Source organism: Oncorhynchus masou, chromosome 23 (assembly GCF_036934945.1).
Source record: "Oncorhynchus masou masou isolate Uvic2021 chromosome 23, UVic_Omas_1.1, whole genome shotgun sequence".
In the NCBI taxonomy this organism is placed as follows: domain Eukaryota; kingdom Metazoa; phylum Chordata; class Actinopteri; order Salmoniformes; family Salmonidae; genus Oncorhynchus; species Oncorhynchus masou.
In genome coordinates this window covers 6,473,212-6,495,711 of record NC_088234.1, presented here as the reverse complement: position 1 = coordinate 6,495,711, position 22,500 = coordinate 6,473,212, and the positions used below count along the sequence as shown (strand labels likewise).

The 22,500-nt window shown below is 45.8% G+C and overlaps 1 protein-coding gene across 1 annotated transcript in view; it reads right to left on the bottom strand.

Annotated features, from left to right (window-relative positions):
• dysf (dysferlin, limb girdle muscular dystrophy 2B (autosomal recessive)) overlaps window positions 1-22,500 on the bottom strand; it is a 272,132-nt gene that overhangs the window by 23,435 nt on the left and 226,197 nt on the right.

Below are 22,500 nucleotides of genomic sequence, written 5' to 3'. Positions count from 1 at the left end.
GCAGGACAGCTCAAACAACCTGGAATAGAGGAAGCATAGGTCTTAATAACATTTATAAACATGTCATGACCACATAAAAATATCCTTATGACAAGATCTGGGGATAATCAGCTACATAAGAGGTTATAACATCTGTCATAGACAGTTGGCTACATAAGAGGTTATAACATCTGTCATAGACAGTTGGCTACATAAGAGGTTATAACATCTGTCATAGACAGTTGGCTACATAAGAGGTTATAACATCTGTCATAGACAGTTGGCTACATAAGAGGTTATAACATCTGTCATAGACAGTTGGCTACATAAGAGGTTATAACATCTGTCATAGACAGTTGGCTACATAAGAGGTTATAACATCTGTCATAGAGAGTTGGCTACATAAGAGGTTATAACATCTGTCATAGACAGTTGGCTACATAAGAGGTTATAACATCTGTCATAGACAGTTGGCTACATAAGAGGTTATAACATCTGTCATAGACAGTTGGCTACATAAGAGGTTATAACATCTGTCATAGACAGTTGGCTACATAAGAGTTTATAACATCTGTCATAGACAGTTGGCTACACAAGAGGTTATAACATCTGTCATAGACAGTTGGCTACACAAGAGGTTATAACATCTGTCATAGACAGTTGGCTACACAAGAGGTTATAACATCTGTCATAGACAGTTGGCTACATAAGAGGTTATAACATCTGTCATAGACAGTTGGCTACATAAGAGGTTATAACATCTGTCATAGACAGTTGGCTACATAAGAGGTTATAACATCTGTCATAGACAGTTGGCTACATAAGAGGTTATAACATCTGTCATAGACAGTTGGCTACATAAGAGGTTATAACATCTGTCATAGACAGTTGGCTACATAAGAGGTTATAACATCTGTCATAGACAGTTGGCTACATAAGAGGTTATAACATCTGTCATAGACAGTTGGCTACATAAGAGGTTATAACATCTGTCATAGAGAGTTGGATACATAAGAGGTTATAACATCTGTCATAGACAGTTGGCTACATAAGAGGTTATAACATCTGTCATAGACAGTTGGCTACATAAGAGGTCATAACATCTGTCATAGACAGTTACTGTTACTGTGGACCATGTCTCTGATCTGTTACTGTGGACCATGTCTCTGATCTGTTACTGTGGACCATGTCTCTGATCTGTTACTGTGTTACTGTGGACCATGTCTCTGATCTGTTACTGTGGACCATGTCTCTGATTTGTTACTGTGGACCATGTCTCTGATCTGTTACTGTGGACCATGTCTCTGATCTGTTACTGTGGACCATGTCTCTGATCTGCTAATGTGGACCATGTCTCTGATCTGTTACTGTGTTACTGTGGACCATGTCTCTGATCTGTTACTGTGGACCATGTCTCTGATCTGTTACTGTGGACCATGTCTCTGATCTGTTACTGTGGACCATGTCTCTGATCTGTTACTGTGGACCATGTATCTGATCTGTTACTGTGGACGATGTCTCTGGTCTGTTACTGTGGACCATGTCTCTGATCTGTTACTGTGGACCATGTCTCTGATCTGTTACTGTGGACCATGTCTCTGATCTGTTACTGTGGACCATGTCTCTGATCTGCTACTGTGTTAATGTGGACCATGTCTCTGATCTGTTACTGTGGACCATGTCTCTGATCTGCAACTGTGTTACTGTGGACCATGTCTCTGATCTGTTACTGTGGACCATGTCTCTGATCTGTTACTGTGGACCATGTCTCTGATCTGCTACTGTGGACCATGTCTCTGATCTGTTACTGTGGACCATGTCTCTGATCTGTTACTGTGGACCATGTCTCTGATCTGTTACTGTGGACCATGTCTCTGATCTGTTACTGTGGACCATGTCTCTGATCTTTTACTGTGTTTCTGTGGACCATGTCTCTGATCTGCTACTGTGGACCATGTCTCTGATCTATTACTGTGTTACTGTGGACCATGTCTCTGATCTGCTACTGTGGACCATGTCTCTGATATGTTACTGTGTTACTGTGGACCATGTCTCTGATCTGTTACTGTGGACCATGTCTCTGATCTGTTACTGTGGACCATGTCTCTGATCTGTTACTGTGGACCATGTCTCTGATCTGTTACTGTGGACCATGTCTCTGATCTGTTACTGTGTTACTGTGGACCATGTCTCTGATCTGTTACTGTGGACCATGTCTCTGATCTGTTACTGTGGACCATGTCTCTGATCTGTTACTGTGGACCATGTCTCTGATCTGCTACTGTGGACCATGTCTCTGATCTGCTAATGTGGACCATGTCTCTGATCTGTTACTGTGGACCATGTCTCTGATCTGTTACTGTGGACCATGTCTCTGATCTGTTACTGTGGACCATGTCTCTGATCTGTTACTGTGGACCATGTCTCTGATCTGTTTCTGTGGACCATGTCTCTGATCTGTTACTGTGGACCATTTCTCTGATCTGCTACTGTGGACCATGTCTCTGATCTGTTACTGTGTTTCTGTGGACCATGTCTCTGATCTGTTACTGTGGACCATGTCTCTGATCTGTTACTGTGGACCATGTCTCTGATCTGCTACTGTGGACCATGTCTCTGATCTGCTACTGTGGACCATGTCTCTGATCTGTTACTGTGGACCATGTCTCTGATCTGTTACTGTGGACCATGTCTCTGATTTGTTACTGTGGACCATGTCTCTGATCTGTTACTGTGGACCATGTCTTTGATCTGTTACTGTGGACCATGTCTCTGATCTGCTACTGTGGACCATGTCTCTGATCTGCTAATGTGGACCATGTCTCTGATCTGTTACTGTGTACCGTGTCTCTGATCTGCTACTGTGTTACTGTGGACCATGTCTCTGATCTGTTACTGTGGTCCATGTCTCTGATCTGTTACTGTGGACCATGTCTCTGATCTGTTACTGTGGACCATGTCTCTGATCTGTTACTGTGTTACTGTGGACCATGTCTCTGATCTATTACTGTGGACCATGTCTCTGATCTGTTACTGTGGACCATGTCTCTGATCTGTTACTGTGGACCATGTCTCTGATCTGTTACTGTGGACCATGTATCTGATCTGTTAATGTGGACCATGTCTCTGATCTGTTACTGTGGACCATGTCTCTGATCTGTTACTGTGGACCATGTCTCTGATCTGTTACTGTGGACCATGTATCTGATCTGTTACTGTGGACCATGTCTCTGATCTGTTACTGTGGACCATGTCTCTGATCTATTACTGTGGACCATGTCTCTGATCTGTTACTGTGGACCATGTCTCTGATCTGTTACTGTGGACCATGTCTCTGATCTGTTACTGTGGACCATGTATCTGATCTGTTAATGTGGACCATGTCTCTGATCTGTTACTGTGGACCATGTCTCTGATCTGTTACTGTGGACCATGTCTCTGATCTGTTACTGTGTTACTGTGGACCATGTCTCTGATCTGCTACTGTGGACCATGTCTCTGATCTGTTACTGTGGACCATGTCTCTGATCTGTTACTGTGTTTCTGTGGACCATGTCTCTGATCTGTTACTGTGGACCATGTCTCTGATCTGTTATTGTGTTACTGTGGACCATGTCTCTGATCTGTTAATGTGTTTATGTGGACCATGTCTCTGATCTGTTACTGTGGACCATGTCTCTGATCTGTTACTGTGGACCATGTCTCTGATCTGTTACTGTGGACCATGTCTCTGATCTGTTACTGTGGACCATGTCTCTGATCTGTTACTGTGTTTCTGTGGACCATGTCTCTGATCTGTTACTGTGGACCATGTCTCTGATCTGTTACTGTGGACCATGTCTCTGATCTGTTACTGTGGACCATGTCTCTGATCTGTTACGGTGTTACTGTGGACCATGTATCTGATCTGTTACTGTGGACCATGTCTCTGGTCTGTTACTGTGGACCATGTCTCTGATCTGTTACTGTGGACCATGTCTCTGATCTGTTACTGTGGACCATGTCTCTGATCTGTTACTGTGGACCATGTCTCTGATCTGCTACTGTGGACCATGTCTCTGATCTGTTACTGTGGACCATGTCTCTGATCTGTTACTGTGTTACTGTGGACCATGTCTCTGATCTGTTACTGTGGACCATGTCTCTGATCTGTTACTGTGGACCATGTCTCTGATCTGCTACTGTGGACCATGTCTCTGATCTGTTACTGTGGACCATGTCTCTGATCTGTTACTGTGTTACTGTGGACCATGTCTCTGATCTGTTACTGTGGACCATGTCTCTGATCTGTTACTGTGGACCATGTCTCTGATCTGCTACTGTGGACCATGTCTCTGATCTGTTACTGTGGACCATGTCTCTGATCTGTTACTGTGGACCATGTCTCTGATCTGTTACTGTGGACCATGTCTCTGATCTGTTACTGTGGACCATGTCTCTGATCTGTTACTGTGGACCATGTCTCTGATCTGTTACTGTGGACCATGTCTCTGATCTGTTACTGTGGACCATGTCTCTGATCTGTTACTGTGGACCATGTCTCTGATCTGTTACTGTGGACCATGTCTCTGATCTGTTACTGTGGACCATGTCTCTGATCTGTTACTGTGGACCATGTCTCTGATCTGTTACTGTGGACCATGTCTCTGATGTGGACCATGTCTACTGTGTTACTGTGGACCATGTCTCTGATCTGTTACTGTGGACCATGTCTCTGATCTGTTACTGTGTTACTGTGGACCATGTCTCTGATCTGTTACTGTGGACCATGTCTCTGATCTGTTACTGTGTTACTGTGGACCATGTCTCTGATCTGTTACTGTGGACCATGTCTCTGATCTGTTACTGTGGACCATGTCTCTGATCTGCTACTGTGGACCATGTCTCTGATCTGTTACTGTGGACCATGTCTCTGATCTGTTACTGTGTTACTGTGGACCATGTCTCTGATCTGTTACTGTGTTACTGTGGACCATGTCTCTGATCTGTTACTGTGGACCATGTCTCTGATCTGTTACTGTGGACCATGTCTCTGATCTGTTACTGTGGACCATGTCTCTGATCTGTTACTGTGGACCATGTCTCTGATCTGTTACTGTGGACCATGTCTCTGATCTGTTACTGTGGACCATGTCTCTGATCTGTTACTGTGGACCATGTCTCTGATCTGTTACTGTGGACCATGTCTCTGATCTGCTACTGTGGACCATAACTCTGGTCTGTTACTGTGGACCATGTCTCTGGTCTGCTACTGTGGACCATGTCTCTGGTCTGTTACAGTGTTACTGTGGACCATGTCTCTGGTCTGTTACTGTGTTACTGTGGACCATGTCTCTGGTCTGTTACTGTGGACCATGTCTCTGATCTGTTACTGTGGACCATGTCTCTGATCTGTTACTGTGGACCATGTCTCTAATCTGTTACTGTGTTACTGTGGACCATGTCTCTGATCTGTTACTGTGGACCATGTCTCTGATCTGTTACTGTGTTACTGTGGACCATGTCTCTGATCTGTTACTGTGGACCATGTCTCTGATCTGCTACTGTGGACCATGTCTCTGATCTGTTACTGTGGACCATGTCTCTGATCTGTTACTGTGTTACTGTGGACCATGTCTCTGATCTGTTACTGTGGACCATGTCTCTGATCTGTTACTGTGGACCATGTCTCTGATCTGTTACTGTGGACCATGTCTCTGATCTGTTACTGTGTTACTGTGGACCATGTCTCTGATCTGTTACTGTGGACCATGTCTCTGATCTGTTACTGTGGACCATGTCTCTGATCTGTTACTGTGGACCATGTCTCTGATCTGTTACTGTGGACCATGTCTCTGATCTGTTACTGTGTTACTGTTACTGGACCATGTCTCTGATCTGTTACTGTGGACCATGTCTCTGATCTGTTACTGGACCATGTTCTGATCTGTGTGGACCATGTCTCTGATCTGTTACTGTGGACCATGTCTCTGATCTGTTACTGTGGACCATGTCTCTGATCTGTTACTGTGGACCATGTCTCTGATCTGTTACTATCTGTTACTGTGGACCATGTCTCTGATCTGCTACTGTGGACCATGTCTCTGATCTGTTACTGTGGACCATGTCTCTGATCTGTGTTACTGTGGACCATGTCTCTGATCTGTTACTGTGGACCATGTCTCTGATCTGTTACTGTGGACCATGTCTCTGATCTGTTACTGTGTTACTGTGGACCATGTCTCTGATCTGTTACTGTGGACCATGTCTCTGATCTGTTACTGTGGACCATGTCTCTGATCTGTTACTGTGGACCATGTCTCTGATCTGTTACTGTGGACCATGTCTCTGATCTGTTACTGTGGACCATGTCTCTGATCTGACTGTGGACCATGTCTCTGATCTGTACTGTGGACCATGTCTCTGATCTGTTACTGTGGACCATGTCTCTGATCTGTTACTGTGGACCATGTCTCTGATCTGTTACTGTGGACCATGTCTCTGATCTGTTACTGTGGACCATGTCTCTGATCTGTTACTGTGTTCTCTGATCTGTGGGACCATGTCTCTGATCTGTTACTGTGGACCATGTCTCTGATCTGTTACTGTGGACCATGTCTCTGATCTGCTACTGTGGACCATGTCTCTGATCTGCTACTGTGGACCATGTCTCTGATCTGTTACTGACTGTGTTGTTACTGTGGACCATGTCTCTGATCTGTTACTGTGGACCATGTCTCTGATCTGTTACTGTGGACCATGTCTCTGATCTGTTACTGTGGACCATGTCTCTGATCTGTTACTGTGGACCATGTCTCTGATCTGTTACTGTGGACCATGTCTCTGATCTGTTACTGTGGACCATGTCTCTGATCTGTTACTGTGGACCATGTCTCTGATCTGTTACTGTGGACCATGTCTCTGATCTGTTACTGTGGACCATGTCTCTGATCTGTTGTGGACCATGTCTCTGATCTGTTACTGTGGACCATGTCTCTGATCTGTTACTGTGGACCATGTCTCTGATCTGTTACTGTGGACCATGTCTCTGATCTGTTACTGTGTTACTGTGGACCATGTCTCTGATCTGTTACTGTGGACCATGTCTCTGATCTGTTACTGTGGACCATGTCTCTGATCTGTTACTGTGGACCATGTCTCTGATCTGTTACTGTGGACCATGTCTCTGATCTGTTACTGTGGACCACTGATCTGGACCATGTCTCTGATCTGTTACTGTGGACCATGTCTCTGATCTGTTACTGTGGACCATGTCTCTGTTACGTGTTACTGTGGACCATGTCTCTGATCTGATGTTACTGTGGACCATGTCTCTGATCTGTTACTGACCATGTCTCTGATCTGTTACTGTGGACCATGTCTCTGATCTGTTACTGTGGATCTGATCTGTTACTGTGGACCATGTCTCTGATCTGTGTACTGTGGACCATGTCTCTGATCTGTTACTGTGGACCATGTCTCTGATCTGTTACTGTGGACCATGTCTCTGATCTGTTACTGTGGACCATGTCTCTGATCTGTTACTGTGGACCATGTCTCTGATCTGTTACTGTGGACCATGTCTCTGATCTGTTACTGTGGACCATGTCTCTGATCTGTTACTGTGGACCATGTCTCTGATCTGTTACTGTGGACCATGTCTCTGATCTGTGTGGACCATGTCTCTGATCTGTTACTGTGGACCATGTCTCTGATCTGCTACTGTGGACCATGTCTCTGATCTGTTACTGTGGACCATGTCTCTGATCTGCTTACTGTGGACCATGTCTCTGATCTGTTACTGTGTTACTGTGGACCATGTCTCTGATCTGTTACTGTGGACCATGTCTCTGATCTGTTACTGTGGACCATGTCTCTGATCTGTTACTGTGGACCATGTCTCTGATCTGCTACTGTGATCTGTCTACTGTTACTGTGGACCATGTCTCTGATCTGTTACTGTGTTACTGTGGACCATGTCTGATCTGACCATGTCTCTGATCTGTTACTGTGGACCATGTCTCTGATCTGTTACTGTGGACCATGTCTCTGATCTGTTACTGTGTTACTGTGGACCATGTCTCTGATCTGTTACTGTGGACCATGTCTCTGATCTGTGTGGACCATGTCTCTGATCTGTTACTGTGGACCATGTCTCTGATCTGTTACTGTGGACCATGTCTCTGATCTGTTACTGTGGACCATGTCTCTGATCTGTTACTGTGGACCATGTCTCTGATCTGTTACTGTGGACCATGTCTCTGATCTGCTACTCTGTTACTGTGGACCATGTCTCTGATCTGTTACTGTGGACCATGTCTCTGATCTGCTACTGTGTTACTGTGGACCATGTCTCTGATCTGTTACTGTCTCTGATCTGCTACTGTGGACCATGTCTCTGATCTGTTACTGTGGACCATGTCTCTGATTACTGTGGACCATGTCTCTGATCTGTTACTGTGTTACTGTGGACCATGTCTCTGATCTGTTACTGTGTGTCTCTGATCTGTGTGACCATGTCTCTGATCTGCTACTGTGGACCATGTCTCTGATCTGTTACTCTGATCTGTTACTGTGGACCATGTCTCTGATCTGTTACTGTGGACCATGTCTCTGATCTGTTACTGTGGACCATGTCTCTGATCTGTTACTGTCTCTGATCTGTTACTGTGGACCATGTCTCTGATCTGTTACCATGTCTCTGATGGACCATGTCTCTGATCTGTTACTGTGGACCATGTCTCTGATCTGTTACTGTGGACCATGTCTCTGATCTGTTACTGTGTTACTGTGGACCATGTCTCTGATCTGTTACTGTGGACCATGTCTCTGATCTGTTACTGTGGACCATGTCTCTGATCTGTTACTGTGGACCATGTCTCTGATCTGTGTGTTACTGTGGACCATGTCTCTGATCTGTTACTGTGGACCATGTCTCTGATCTGTTACTGTGATCTGTTACTGTGGACCATGTCTCTGATCTGTTACTGTGGACCATGTCTCTGATCTGTTACTGTGGACCATGTCTCTGATCTGTTACTGTGGACCATGTCTCTGATCTGTTACTGTGGACCATGTCTCTGATCTGTTACTGTGTTACTGACCATGTCTCTGATCTGTTACTGTGGACCATGTCTCTGATCTGTTACTGTGGACCATGTCTCTGATCTGTTACTGTGTTACTGTGGACCATGTCTCTGATCTGTTACTGTGGACCATGTCTCTGATCTGTTACTGTGGACCATGTCTCTGTGGTTACCCATGTCTCTGATCTGTTACTGTGGACCATGTCTCTGATCTGTTACTGTGGACTGTTACTGTGGACCATGTCTCTGATCTGTTACTGTGGACCATGTCTCTGATCTGTTACTGTGGACCATGTCTCTGATCTGTTACTGTGGACCATGTCTCTGATCTGTTACTGTGGACCATGTCTCTGATCTGTTACTGTGGACCATGTCTCTGATCTGTTACTGTGGACCATGTCTCTGTCTGTTACTGTGGACCATGTCTCTGATCTGTTACTGTGGACCATGTCTCTGATCTGTTACTGTGTTACTGTGGACCATGTCTCTGATCTGTGTGGACTGTCTCTGATCTGCTACTGTGGACCATGTCTCTGATCTGTTACTGTGGACCATGTCTCTGATCTGTTACTTACTGTGGACCATGTCTCTGATCTGTTACTGTGGACCATGTCTCTGATCTGTTACTGTGGACCATGTCTCTGATCTGTGTACTGTGGACCATGTCTCTGATCTGTTACTGTGGACCATGTCTCTGATCTGTTACTGTGGACCATGTCTCTGATCTGTGTGGACCATGTCTCTGATCTGTTACTGTGGACCATGTCTCTGATCTGTTACTGTGGACCATGTCTCTGATCTGTTACTGTGGACCATGTCTCTGATCTGTTACTGTGGACCATGTCTCTGATCTGTTACTGTGGACCATGTCTCTGATCTGTTACTGTGGACCATGTCTCTGATCTGTTACTGTGGACCATGTCTCTGATCTGTTACTGTGGACCATGTCTCTGATCTGTTACTGTGGACCATGTCTCTGATCTGTTACTGTGGACCATGTCTCTGATCTGTTACTGTGGACCATGTCTCTGATCTGCTACTGTGGACCATGTCTCTGATCTGTTACTGTGGACCATGTCTCTGATCTGTTACTGTGGACCATGTCTCTGATCTGTTACTGTGGACCATGTCTCTGATCTGTTACTGTGGACCATGTCTCTGATCTGTTACTGTGTTGTCTCTGATCTGTTACTGTGGACCATGTCTCTGATCTGCTTACTGTGGACCATGTCTCTGATCTGTTACTGTGGACCATGTCTCTGATCTGTTACTGTGGACCATGTCTCTGATCTGTTACTGTGGACCATGTCTCTGATCTGTTACTGTGGACCATGTCTCTGATCTGCTACTGTGGACCATGTCTCTGATCTGTTACTGTGGACCATGTCTCTGATCTGTTACTGTGGACCATGTCTCTGATCTGTTACTGTGGACCATGTCTCTGATCTGTTACTGTGGACCATGTCTCTGATCTGTTACTGTGGACCATGTCTCTGACCATGTCTGTTACTGTGGACCATGTCTCTGATCTGTTACTGTGGACCATGTCTCTGATCTGTTACTGTGGACCATGTCTGATCTGTTACTGTGGACCATGTTACTGTGGACCATGTCTCTGATCTGTTACTGTGGGACCATGTCTCTGATCTGTTACTGTGGACCATGTCTCTGATCTGCTACTGTGGACCATGTCTCTGATCTGCTACTGTGGACCATGTCTCTGATCTGCTACTGTGGACCATGTCTCTGATCTGTTACTGTGGACCATGTCTCTGATCTGTTACTGTGGACCATGTCTCTGATCTGTTACTGTGGACCATGTCTCTGATCTGCTATCTCTGATCTACTGTGGACCATGTCTCTGATCTGCTACTGTGGACCATGTCTCTGATCTGTTACTGTGGACCATGTCTCTGATCTGTTACTGTGGACCATGTCTCTGATCTGTTACTGTGGACCATGTCTCTGATCTGTTACTGTGGACCATGTCTCTGATCTGCTACTGTGGACCATGTCTCTGATCTGTACTGTGGACCATGTCTCTGATCTGTTACTGTGGACCATGTCTCTGATCTGTTACTGTGGACCATGTCTCTGATCTGTTACTGTGGACCATGTCTCTGATCTGTTACTGTGGACCATGTCTCTGATCTGTTACTGTGGACCATGTCTCTGATCTGTTACTGTGGACCATGTCTCTGATCTGTACTGTGTTACTGTGGACCATGTCTCTGATCTGTTACTGTGGACCATGTCTCTGATCTGCTACTGTGTTACTGTGGACCATGTCTCTGATCTGTTACTGTGTTTCTGTGGACCATGTCTCTGATCTGTTACTGTGTTTCTGTGGACCATGTCTCTGATCTGTTACTACTGTGGACCATGTCTCTGATCTGTTACTGTGTTACTGTGGACCATGTCTCTGATCTGTTACTGTGTTTCTGTGGACCATGTCTCTGATCTGTTACTGTGGACCATGTCTCTGATCTGTTACTACTGTGGACCATGTCTCTGATCTGTGTTACTGTGGACCATGTCTCTGATCTGCTACTGTGGACCATGTCTCTGATCTGTTACTGTGTTTCTGTGGACCATGTCTCTGATCTGCTACTGTGGACCATGTCTCTGATCTGTTACTGTGTTTCTGTGGACCATGTCTCTGATCTGTTACTATGGACCATGTCTCTGATCTGTTACTGTGGACCATGTCTCTGATCTGTTACTGTGGACCATGTCTCTGATCTGTTACTGTCTCTGATCTGTTACTGTGGACCATGTCTCTGATCTGTTACTGTGGACCATGTCTCTGATCTGTTACTGTGGACCATGTCTCTGATCTGTTACTGTGGACCATGTCTCTGATCTGTTACTGTGGACCATGTCTCTGATCTGTTACTGTGTTACTGTGGACCATGTCTCTGATCTGCTACTGTGGACCATGTCTCTGATCTGTTACTGTGGACCATGTCTCTGATCTGTTACTGTGGACCATGTCTCTGATCTGCTACTGTGGACCATGTCTCTGATCTGTTACTGTGGACCATGTCTCTGATCTGTTACTGTGGACCATGTCTCTGATCTGTTACTGTGGACCATGTCTCTGATCTGTTACGGTGTTACTGTGGACCATGTCTCTGATCTGTTACTGTGTTACTGTGGACAATGTCTCTGATCTGTTACTGTGTTACTGTGGACCATGTCTCTGATCTGTTACTGTGGACCATGTCTCTGATCTGTTACTGTGTTTCTGTGGACCATGTCTCTGATCTGCTACTGTGGACCATGTCTCTGATCTGCTACTGTGTTACTGTGGACCATGTCTCTGATCTGTTACTGTGGACCATGTCTCTGATCTGTTACTGTGTTACTGTGGGCCATGTCTCTGATCTGTTACTGTGGACCATGTCTCTGATCTGTTACTGTGGACCAAGTCTCTGATCTGTTACTGTGGACCATGTCTCTGATCTGTTACTGTGGACCAAGTCTCTGATCTGTTACTGTAGACCATGTCTCTGATCTGTTACTGTGGACCATGTCTCTGATCTGTTACTGTGGACCATGTCTCTGATCTGCTACTGTGTTACTGTGGACCATGTCTCTGATCTGTTACTGTGGACCATGTCTCTGATCTGCTACTGTGGACCATGTCTCTGATCTGTTACTGTGGACCATGTCTCTGATCTGTTACTGTGGACCATGTCTCTGATCTGTTACTGTGGACCATGTCTCTGATCTTTTACTGTGTTACTGTGGACCATGTCTCTGATCTGTTACTGTGTTACTGTGGACCATGTCTCTGATCTGATACTGTGGACCATGTCTCTGATCTGCTACTGTGGACAATGTCTCTGATCTGTTACTGTGGACCATGTCTCTGATCTGTTACTGTGTTACTGTGGACCATGTCTCTGATCTGTTACTGTGTTACTGTGGACCATGTCTCTGATCTGTTACTGTGGACCACGTCTCTGATCTGTTACGGTGTTACTGTGGACCATGTCTCTGATCTGCTAATGTGGACCATGTCTCTGATCTGTTACTGTGGACCATGTCTCTGATCTGCTACTGTGGACCATGTCTCTGATCTGTTACTGTGGACCATGTCTCTGATCTGTTACTGTGGACCATGTCTCTGATCTGCTACTGTGGACCATGTCTCTGATCTGTTACTGTGGACCATGTCTCTGATCTGCTACTGTGGACCATGTCTCTGATCTGTTACTGTGGACCATGACTCTGATCTGTTACTGTGGACCATGTCTCTGATCTGTTACTGTGGACCATGTCTCTGATCTGTTACTGTGTTACTGTGGACCATGTCTCTGATCTGTTACTGTGGACCATGTCTCTGATCTGTTACTGTGGACCATGTCTCTGATCTGCTACTGTGGACCATGTCTCTGATCTGCTACTGTGGACCATGTCTCTGATCTGCTACTGTGGACCATGTCTCTGATCTGCTACTGTGGACCATGTCTCTGATCTGCTACTGTGGACCATGTCTCTGATCTGCTACTGTGGACCATGTCTCTGATCTGCTACTGTGGACCATGTCTCTGATCTGCTACTGTGGACCATGTCTCTGATCTGTTACTGTGGACCATGTCTCTGATCTGTTACTGTGGACCATGTCTCTGATCTGTTACTGTGGACCATGTCTCTGATCTGCTACTGTGGACCATGTCTCTGATCTGTTACTGTGGACCATGTCTCTGATCTGCTACTGTGGACCATGTCTCTGATCTGTTACTGTGGACCATGTCTCTGATCTGCTACTGTGGACCATGTCTCTGATCTGCTACTGTGGACCATGTCTCTGATCTGCTACTGTGGACCATGTCTCTGATCTGTTACTGTGGACCATGTCTCTGATCTGTTACTGTGGACCATGTCTCTGATCTGTTACTGTGGACCATGTCTCTGATCTGCTACTCTGTTACTGTGGACCATGTCTCTGATCTGTTACTGTGGACCATGTCTCTGATCTGCTACTGTGTTACTGTGGACCATGTCTCTGATCTGTTAATGTGTTACTGTGGACCATGTCTCTGATCTGCTACTGTGTTACTGTGGACCATGTCTCTGATCTGTTACTGTGTTTCTGTGGACCATGTCTCTGATCTGCTACTGTGGACCATGTCTCTGATCTGTTACTGTGGACCATGTCTCTGATCTGCTACTGTGGACCATGTCTCTGATCTGTTACTGTGGACCATGTCTCTGATCTGTTACTGTGGACCATGTCTCTGATCTGCTACTGTGGACCATGTCTCTGATCTGTTACTGTGGACCATGTCTCTGATCTGCTACTGTGGACCATGTCTCTGATCTGTTACTGTGGACCATGTCTCTGATCTGTTACTGTGGACCATGTCTCTGATCTGTTACTCTGGACCATGTCTCTGATCTGTTACTGTGTTACTGTGGACCATGTCTCTGATCTGTTACTGTGGACCATGTCTCTGATCTGTTACTGTGGACCATGTCTCTGATCTGCTACTGTGGACCATGTCTCTGATCTGTTACTGTGGACCATGTCTCTGATCTGCTACTGTGGACCATGTCTCTGATCTGCTACTGTGGACCATGTCTCTGATCTGCTACTGTGGACCATGTCTCTGATCTGTTACTGTGGACCATGTCTCTGATCTGTTACTGTGGACCATGTCTCTGATCTGTTACTGTGGACCATGTCTCTGATCTGTTACTGTGGACCATGTCTCTGATCTGCTACTGTGGACCATGTCTCTGATCTGCTACTGTGGACCATGTCTCTGATCTGTTACTGTGGACCATGTCTCTGATCTGCTACTGTGGACCATGTCTCTGATCTGTTACTGTGGACCATGTCTCTGATCTGCTACTGTGGACCATGTCTCTGATCTGCTACTGTGGACCATGTCTCTGATCTGCTACTGTGGACCATGTCTCTGATCTGTTACTGTGGACCATGTCTCTGATCTGTTACTGTGGACCATGTCTCTGATCTGTTACTGTGGACCATGTCTCTGATCTGCTACTCTGTTACTGTGGACCATGTCTCTGATCTGCTACTGTGGACCATGTCTCTGATCTGCTACTGTGGACCATGTCTCTGATCTGCTGTGTGGACCATGTCTCTGATCTGTTACTGTGGACCATGTCTCTGATCTGTTACTGTGGACCATGTCTCTGATCTGTTACTGTGGACCATGTCTCTGATCTGCTACTCTGTTACTGTGGACCATGTCTCTGATCTGTTACTGTGGACCATGTCTCTGATCTGCTACTGTGTTACTGTGGACCATGTCTCTGATCTGTTACTGTGTTTCTGTGGACCATGTCTCTGATCTGCTACTGTGGACCATGTCTCTGATCTGTTACTGTGGACCATGTCTCTGATCTGTTACTTTGTTACTGTGGACCATGTCTCTGATCTGTTACTGTGTTACTGTGGACCATGTCTCTGATCTGCTACTGTGGACAATGTCTCTGATCTGCTACTGTGGACCATGTCTCTGATCTGTTACTGTGTTTCTGTGGACCATGTCTCTGATCTGTTACTATGGACCATGTCTGTGATCTGTTACTGTGGACCATGTCTCTGATCTGTTACTGTTGACCATGTCTCTGATCTGTTACTGTTGACCATGTCTCTGATCTGCTACTGTGTTACTGTGGACCATGTCTCTGATCTGTTACTGTGGACCATGTCTCTGATCTGTTACTGTGGACCATGTCTCTGATCTGTTACTGTGGACCATGTCTCTGATCTGTTACTGTGTTACTGTGGACCATGTCTCTGATCTGCTACTGTGGACCATGTCTCTGATCTGTTACTGTGGACCATGTCTCTGATCTGTTACTGTGGACCATGTCTCTGATCTGCTACTGTGGACCATGTCTCTGATCTGTTACTGTGGACCATGTCTCTGATCTGTTACGGTGTTACTGTGGACCATGTCTCTGATCTGTTACTGTGTTACTGTGGACAATGTCTCTGATCTGTTACTGTGTTACTGTGGACCATGTCTCTGATCTGTTACTGTGGACCATGTCTCTGATCTGCTACTGTGTTACTGTGGACCATGTCTCTGATCTGCTACTGTGGACCATGTCTCTGATCTGCTACTGTGGACCATGTCTCTGATCTGCTACTGTGGACAATGTCTCTGATCTGTTACTGTGGACCATGTCTCTGATCTGCTACTGTGGACCATGTCTCTGATCTGTTACTGTGTTACTGTGGACCATGTCTCTGATCTGTTACTGTGGACCATGTCTCTGATCTGCTACTGTGGACCATGTCTCTGATCTGTTACTGTGGACCATGTCTCTGATCTGTTACTGTGGACCATGTCTCTGATCTGTTACTGTGGACCATGTCTCTGATCTGCTACTGTGTTACTGTGGACCATGTCTCTGATCTGCTACTGTGGACCATGTCTCTGATCTGCTACTGTGGACCATGTCTCTGATCTGCTACTGTGGACAATGTCTCTGATCTGTTACTGTGGACCATGTCTCTGATCTGCTACTGTGGACCATGTCTCTGATCTGTTACTGTGTTACTGTGGACCATGTCTCTGATCTGTTACTGTGGACCATGTCTCTGATCTGCTACTGTGGACCATGTCTCTGATCTGTTACTGTGGACCATGTCTCTGATCTGTTACTGTGGACCATGTCTCTGATCTGTTACTGTGGACCATGTCTCTGATCTGTTACTGTGTTACTGTGGACCATGTCTCTGATCTGCTACTGTGTTACTGTGGACCATGTCTCTGATCTGTTACTGTGGACCATGTCTCTGATCTGCTACTGTGTTACTGTGGACCATGTCTCTGATCTGTTACTGTGTTTATGTGGACCATGTCTCTGATCTGTTAATGTGTTACTGTGGACCATGTCTCTGATCTGCTACTGTGTTACTGTGGACCATGTCTCTGATCTGTTACTGTGTTTCTGTGGACCATGTCTCTGATCTGCTACTGTGGACCATGTCTCTGATCTGTTACTTTGTTACTGTGGACCATGTCTCTGATCTGTTACTGTGTTACTGTGGACCATGTCTCTGATCTGCTACTGTGGACAATGTCTCTGATCTGCTACTGTGGACCATGTCTCTGATCTGTTACTGTGTTTCTGTGGACCATGTCTCTGATCTGTTACTATGGACCATGTCTGTGATCTGTTACTGTGGACCATGTCTCTGATCTGTTACTGTTGACCATGTCTCTGATCTGCTACTGTGTTACTGTGGACCATGTCTCTGATCTGTTACTGTGGACCATGTCTCTGATCTGTTACTGTGGACCATGTCTCTGATCTGCTACTGTGGACCATGTCTCTGATCTGTTACTGTGGACCATGTCTCTGATCTGTTACTGTGGACCATGTCTCTGATCTGCTACTGTGGACCATGTCTCTGATCTGTTACTGTGGACCATGTCTCTGATCTGTTACTGTGGACCATGTCTCTGATCTGTTACTGTGGACCATGTCTCTGATCTGTTACGGTGTTACTGTGGACCATGTCTCTGATCTGTTACTGTGTTACTGTGGACAATGTCTCTGATCTGTTACTGTGTTACTGTGGACCATGTCTCTGATCTGTTACTGTGGACCATGTCTCTGATCTGCTACTGTGTTACTGTGGACCATGTCTCTGATCTGCTACTGTGGACCATGTCTCTGATCTGCTACTGTGGACCATGTCTCTGATCTGCTACTGTGGACAATGTCTCTGATCTGTTACTGTGGACCATGTCTCTGATCTGCTACTGTGGACCATGTCTCTGATCTGTTACTGTGTTACTGTGGACCATGTCTCTGATCTGTTACTGTGGACCATGTCTCTGATCTGTTACTGTGGACCATGTCTCTGATCTGTTACTGTGGACCATGTCTCTGATCTGTTACTGTGGACCATGTCTCTGATCTGTTACTGTGGACCATGTCTCTGATCTGTTACTGTGTTACTGTGAACCATGTCTCTGATCTGCTACTGTGTTACTGTGGACCATGTCTCTGATCTGTTACTGTGGACCATGTCTCTGATCTGCTACTGTGGACCATGTCTCTGATCTGTTACTGTGGACCATGTCTCTGATCTGCTACTGTGGACCATGTCTCTGATCTGTTACTGTGGACCATGTCTCTGATCTGCTACTGTGTTACTGTGGACCATGTCTCTGATCTGTTACTGTGTTTCTGTGGACCATGTCTCTGATCTGCTACTGTGGACCATGTCTCTGATCTGCTACTGTGGACAATGTCTCTGATCTGCTACTTTGTTACTGTGGACCATGTCTCTGATCTGTTACTGTGTTACTGTGGACCATGTCTCTGATCTGCTACTGTGGACAATGTCTCTGATCTGCTACTGTGGACCATGTCTCTGATCTGTTACTGTGTTTCTGTGGACCATGTCTCTGATCTGTTACTATGGACCATGTCTGTGATCTGTTACTGTGGACCATGTCTCTGATCTGTTACTGTTGACCATGTCTCTGATCTGCTACTGTGTTACTGTGGACCATGTCTCTGATCTGTTACTGTGGACCATGTCTCTGATCTGTTACTGTGGACCATGTCTCTGATCTGTTACTGTGGACCATGTCTCTGATCTGTTACTGTGTTACTGTGGACCATGTCTCTGATCTGCTACTGTGGACCATGTCTCTGATCTGTTACTGTGGACCATGTCTCTGATCTGTTACTGTGGACCATGTCTCTGATCTGCTACTGTGGACCATGTCTCTGATCTGTTACTGTGGACCATGTCTCTGATCTGTTACTGTGGACCATGTCTCTGATCTGTTACTGTGGACCATGTCTCTGATCTGTTACTGTGTTACTGTGGACCATGTCTCTGATCTGCTACTGTGTTACTGTGGACCATGTCTCTGATCTGCTACTGTGGACCATGTCTCTGATCTGCTACTGTGGACCATGTCTCTGATCTGCTACTGTGGACCATGTCTCTGATCTGTTACTGTGGACCATGTCTCTGATCTGCTACTGTGGACCATGTCTCTGATCTGTTACTGTGTTACTGTGGACCATGTCTCTGATCTGTTACTGTGGACCATGTCTCTGATCTGTTACTGTGGACCATGTCTCTGATCTGTTACTGTGGACCATGTCTCTGATCTGCTACTGTGGACCATGTCTCTGATCTGCTACTGTTGACCATGTCTCTGATCTGTTACTGTGGACCATGTCTCTGATCTGCTACTGTGGACCATGTCTCTGATCTGTTACTGTGGACCAAGTCTCTGATCTGTTACTGTGGACCATGTCTCTGATCTGCTACTGTGGACCATGTCTCTGATCTGTTACTGTGGACCATGTCTCTGATCTGCTACTGTGGACCATGTCTCTGATCTGTTACTGTGTTACTGTGGACCATGTCTCTGATCTGTTACTGTGGACCATGTCTCTGATCTGTTACTGTGGACCATGTCTCTGATCTGTTACTGTGGACCATGTCTCTGATCTGTTACTGTGGACCATGTCTCTGATCTGTTACTGTGGACCATGTCTCTGATCTGTTACTGTGTTACTGTGGACCATGTCTCTGATCTGTTACTGTGGACCATGTCTCTGATCTGTTACTGTGGACCATGTCTCTGATCTGTTACTGTGGACCATGTCTCTGATCTGCTACTGTGGACCATTTCTCTGATCTGTTACGGTGTTACTATGGACCATGTCTCTGATCTGCTACTGTGGACCATGTCTCTGATCTGTTACTGTGGACCATGTCTCTGATCTGCTACTGTGGACCATGTCTCTGATCTGCTACTGTGGACCATGTCTCTGATCTGTTACGGTGGACCATGTCTCTGATCTGTTACGGTGTTACTGTGGACCATGTCTCTGATCTGTTACTGTGGACCATGTCTCTGATCTGTTACTGTGGACCATGTCTCTGATCTGTTACTGTGGACCATGTCTCTGATCTGTTACTGTGGACCATGTCTCTGATCTGCAACTGTGTTACTGTGGACCATGTCTCTGATCTGTTACTGTGGACCATGTCTCTGATCTGTTACTGTGGACCATGTCTCTGATCTGTTACTGTGTTACTGTGGACCATGTCTCTGATCTGTTACTGTGGACCATGTCTCTGATCTGTTACTGTGGACCATGTCTCTGATCTGTTACTGTGGACCATGTCTCTGATCTGTTACTGTGGACCATGTCTCTGATCTGTTACTGTGGACCATGTCTCTGATCTGCAACTGTGTTACTGTGGACCATGTCTCTGATCTGTTACTGTGGACCATGTCTCTGATCTGTTACTGTGGACCATGTCTCTGATCTGTTACTGTGGACCATGTCTCTGATCTGTTACTGTGGACCATGTCTCTGATCTGCTACTGTGGACCATGTCTCTGATCTGCTACTGTGGACCATGTCTCTGATCTGTTACTGTGGACCATGTCTCTGATCTGTTACTGTGTTACTGTGGACCATGTCTCTGATCTGTTATTGTGTTACTGTGGACCATGTCTCTGATCTGTTACTGTGGACCATGTCTCTGATCTGTTACTGTGGACCATGTCTCTGATCTGCTACTGTGGACCATTTCTCTGATCTGTTACGGTGTTACTGTGGACCATGTCTCTGACCTGCTACTGTGGACCATGTCTCTGATCTGTTACTGTGGACCATGTCTCTGATCTGCTACTGTGGACCATGTCTCTGATCTGCTACTGTGGACCATGTCTCTGATCTGTTACGGTGGACCATGTCTCTGATCTGTTACGGTGTTACTGTGGACCATGTCTCTGATCTGTTACTGTGGACCATGTCTCTGATCTGCTACTGTGGACCATGTCTCTGATCTGTTACTGTGTTACTGTGGACCATGTCTCTGATCTGTTACTGTGGACCATGTCTCTGATCTGTTACTGTGGACCATGTCTCTGATCTGTTACTGTGGACCATGTCTCTGATCTGTTACTGTTGACCATGTCTCTGATCTGTTACTGTGGACCATGTCTCTGATCTGCAACTGTGTTACTGTGGACCATGTCTCTGATCTGTTACTGTGGACCATGTCTCTGATCTGTTACTGTGGACCATGTCTCTGATCTGTTACTGTGGACCATGTCTCTGATCTGTTATTGTGTTACTGTGGACCATGTCTCTGATCTGTTACTGTGTTTATGTGGACCATGTCTCTGATCTGTTACTGTGGACCATGTCTCTGATCTGTTACTGTGGACCATGTCTCTGATCTGTTACTGTGGACCATGTCTCTGATCTGTTACTGTGGACCATGTCTCTGATCTGTTACTGTGGACCATGTCTCTGATCTGTTACTGTGTTTCTGTGGACCATGTCTCTGATCTGTTACTGTGGACCATGTCTCTGATCTGTTACTGTGGACCAAGTCTCTGATCTGTTACTGTGGACCAAGTCTCTGATCTGTTACTGTGGACCATGTCTCTGATCTGCTACTGTGGACCATGTCTCTGATCTGTTACTGTGGACCATCTCTCTGATCTGTTACTGTGGACCATGTCTCTGATCTGCTACTGTGGACCATGTCTCTGATCTGTTACTGTGTTACTGTGGACCATGTCTCTGATCTGTTACTGTGGACCATGTCTCTGATCTGTTACTGTGGACCATGTCTCTGATCTGTTACTGTGGACCATTTCTCTGATCTGTTACTGTGGACCATGTCTCTGATCTGTTACTGTGGACCATGTCTCTGATCTGTTACTGTGGACCATGTCTCTGATCTGTTACTGTGGACCATGTCTCTGATCTGTTACTGTGGACCATGTCTCTGATCTGCTACTGTGGACCATGTCTCTGATCTGTTACTGTGGACCATGTCTCTGATCTGTTACTGTGGACCATGTCTCTGATCTGCTACTGTGGACCATGTCTCTGATCTGTTACTGTGGACCATGTCTCTGATCTGTTACGGTGTTACTGTGGACCATGTCTCTGATCTGTTACTGTGGACCATGTCTCTGATCTGTTACGGTGTTACTGTGGACCATGTCTCTGATCTGTTACTGTGGACCATGTCTCTGATCTGTTACTGTGGACCATTTCTCTGATCTGTTACTGTGGACCATGTCTCTGATCTGTTACTGTGGACCATGTCTCTGATCTGTTACTGTGGACCATTTCTCTGATCTGTTACTGTGGACCATGTCTCTGATCTATTACTGTGGACCATGTCTCTGATATGTTACTGTGGACCATGTCTCTGATCTGTTACGGTGGACCATGTCTCTGATCTGTTACTGTGGACCATGTCTCTGATCTGTTACGGTGTTACTGTGGACCATGTCTCTGATCTGTTACTGTGGACCATGTCTCTGATCTGTTACTGTGGACCATGTCTCTGATCTGTTACTGTGGACCATGTCTCTGATCTGTTACTGTGGACCATGTCTCTGATCTGTTACTGTGGACCATGTCTCTGATCTGCTACTGTGGACCA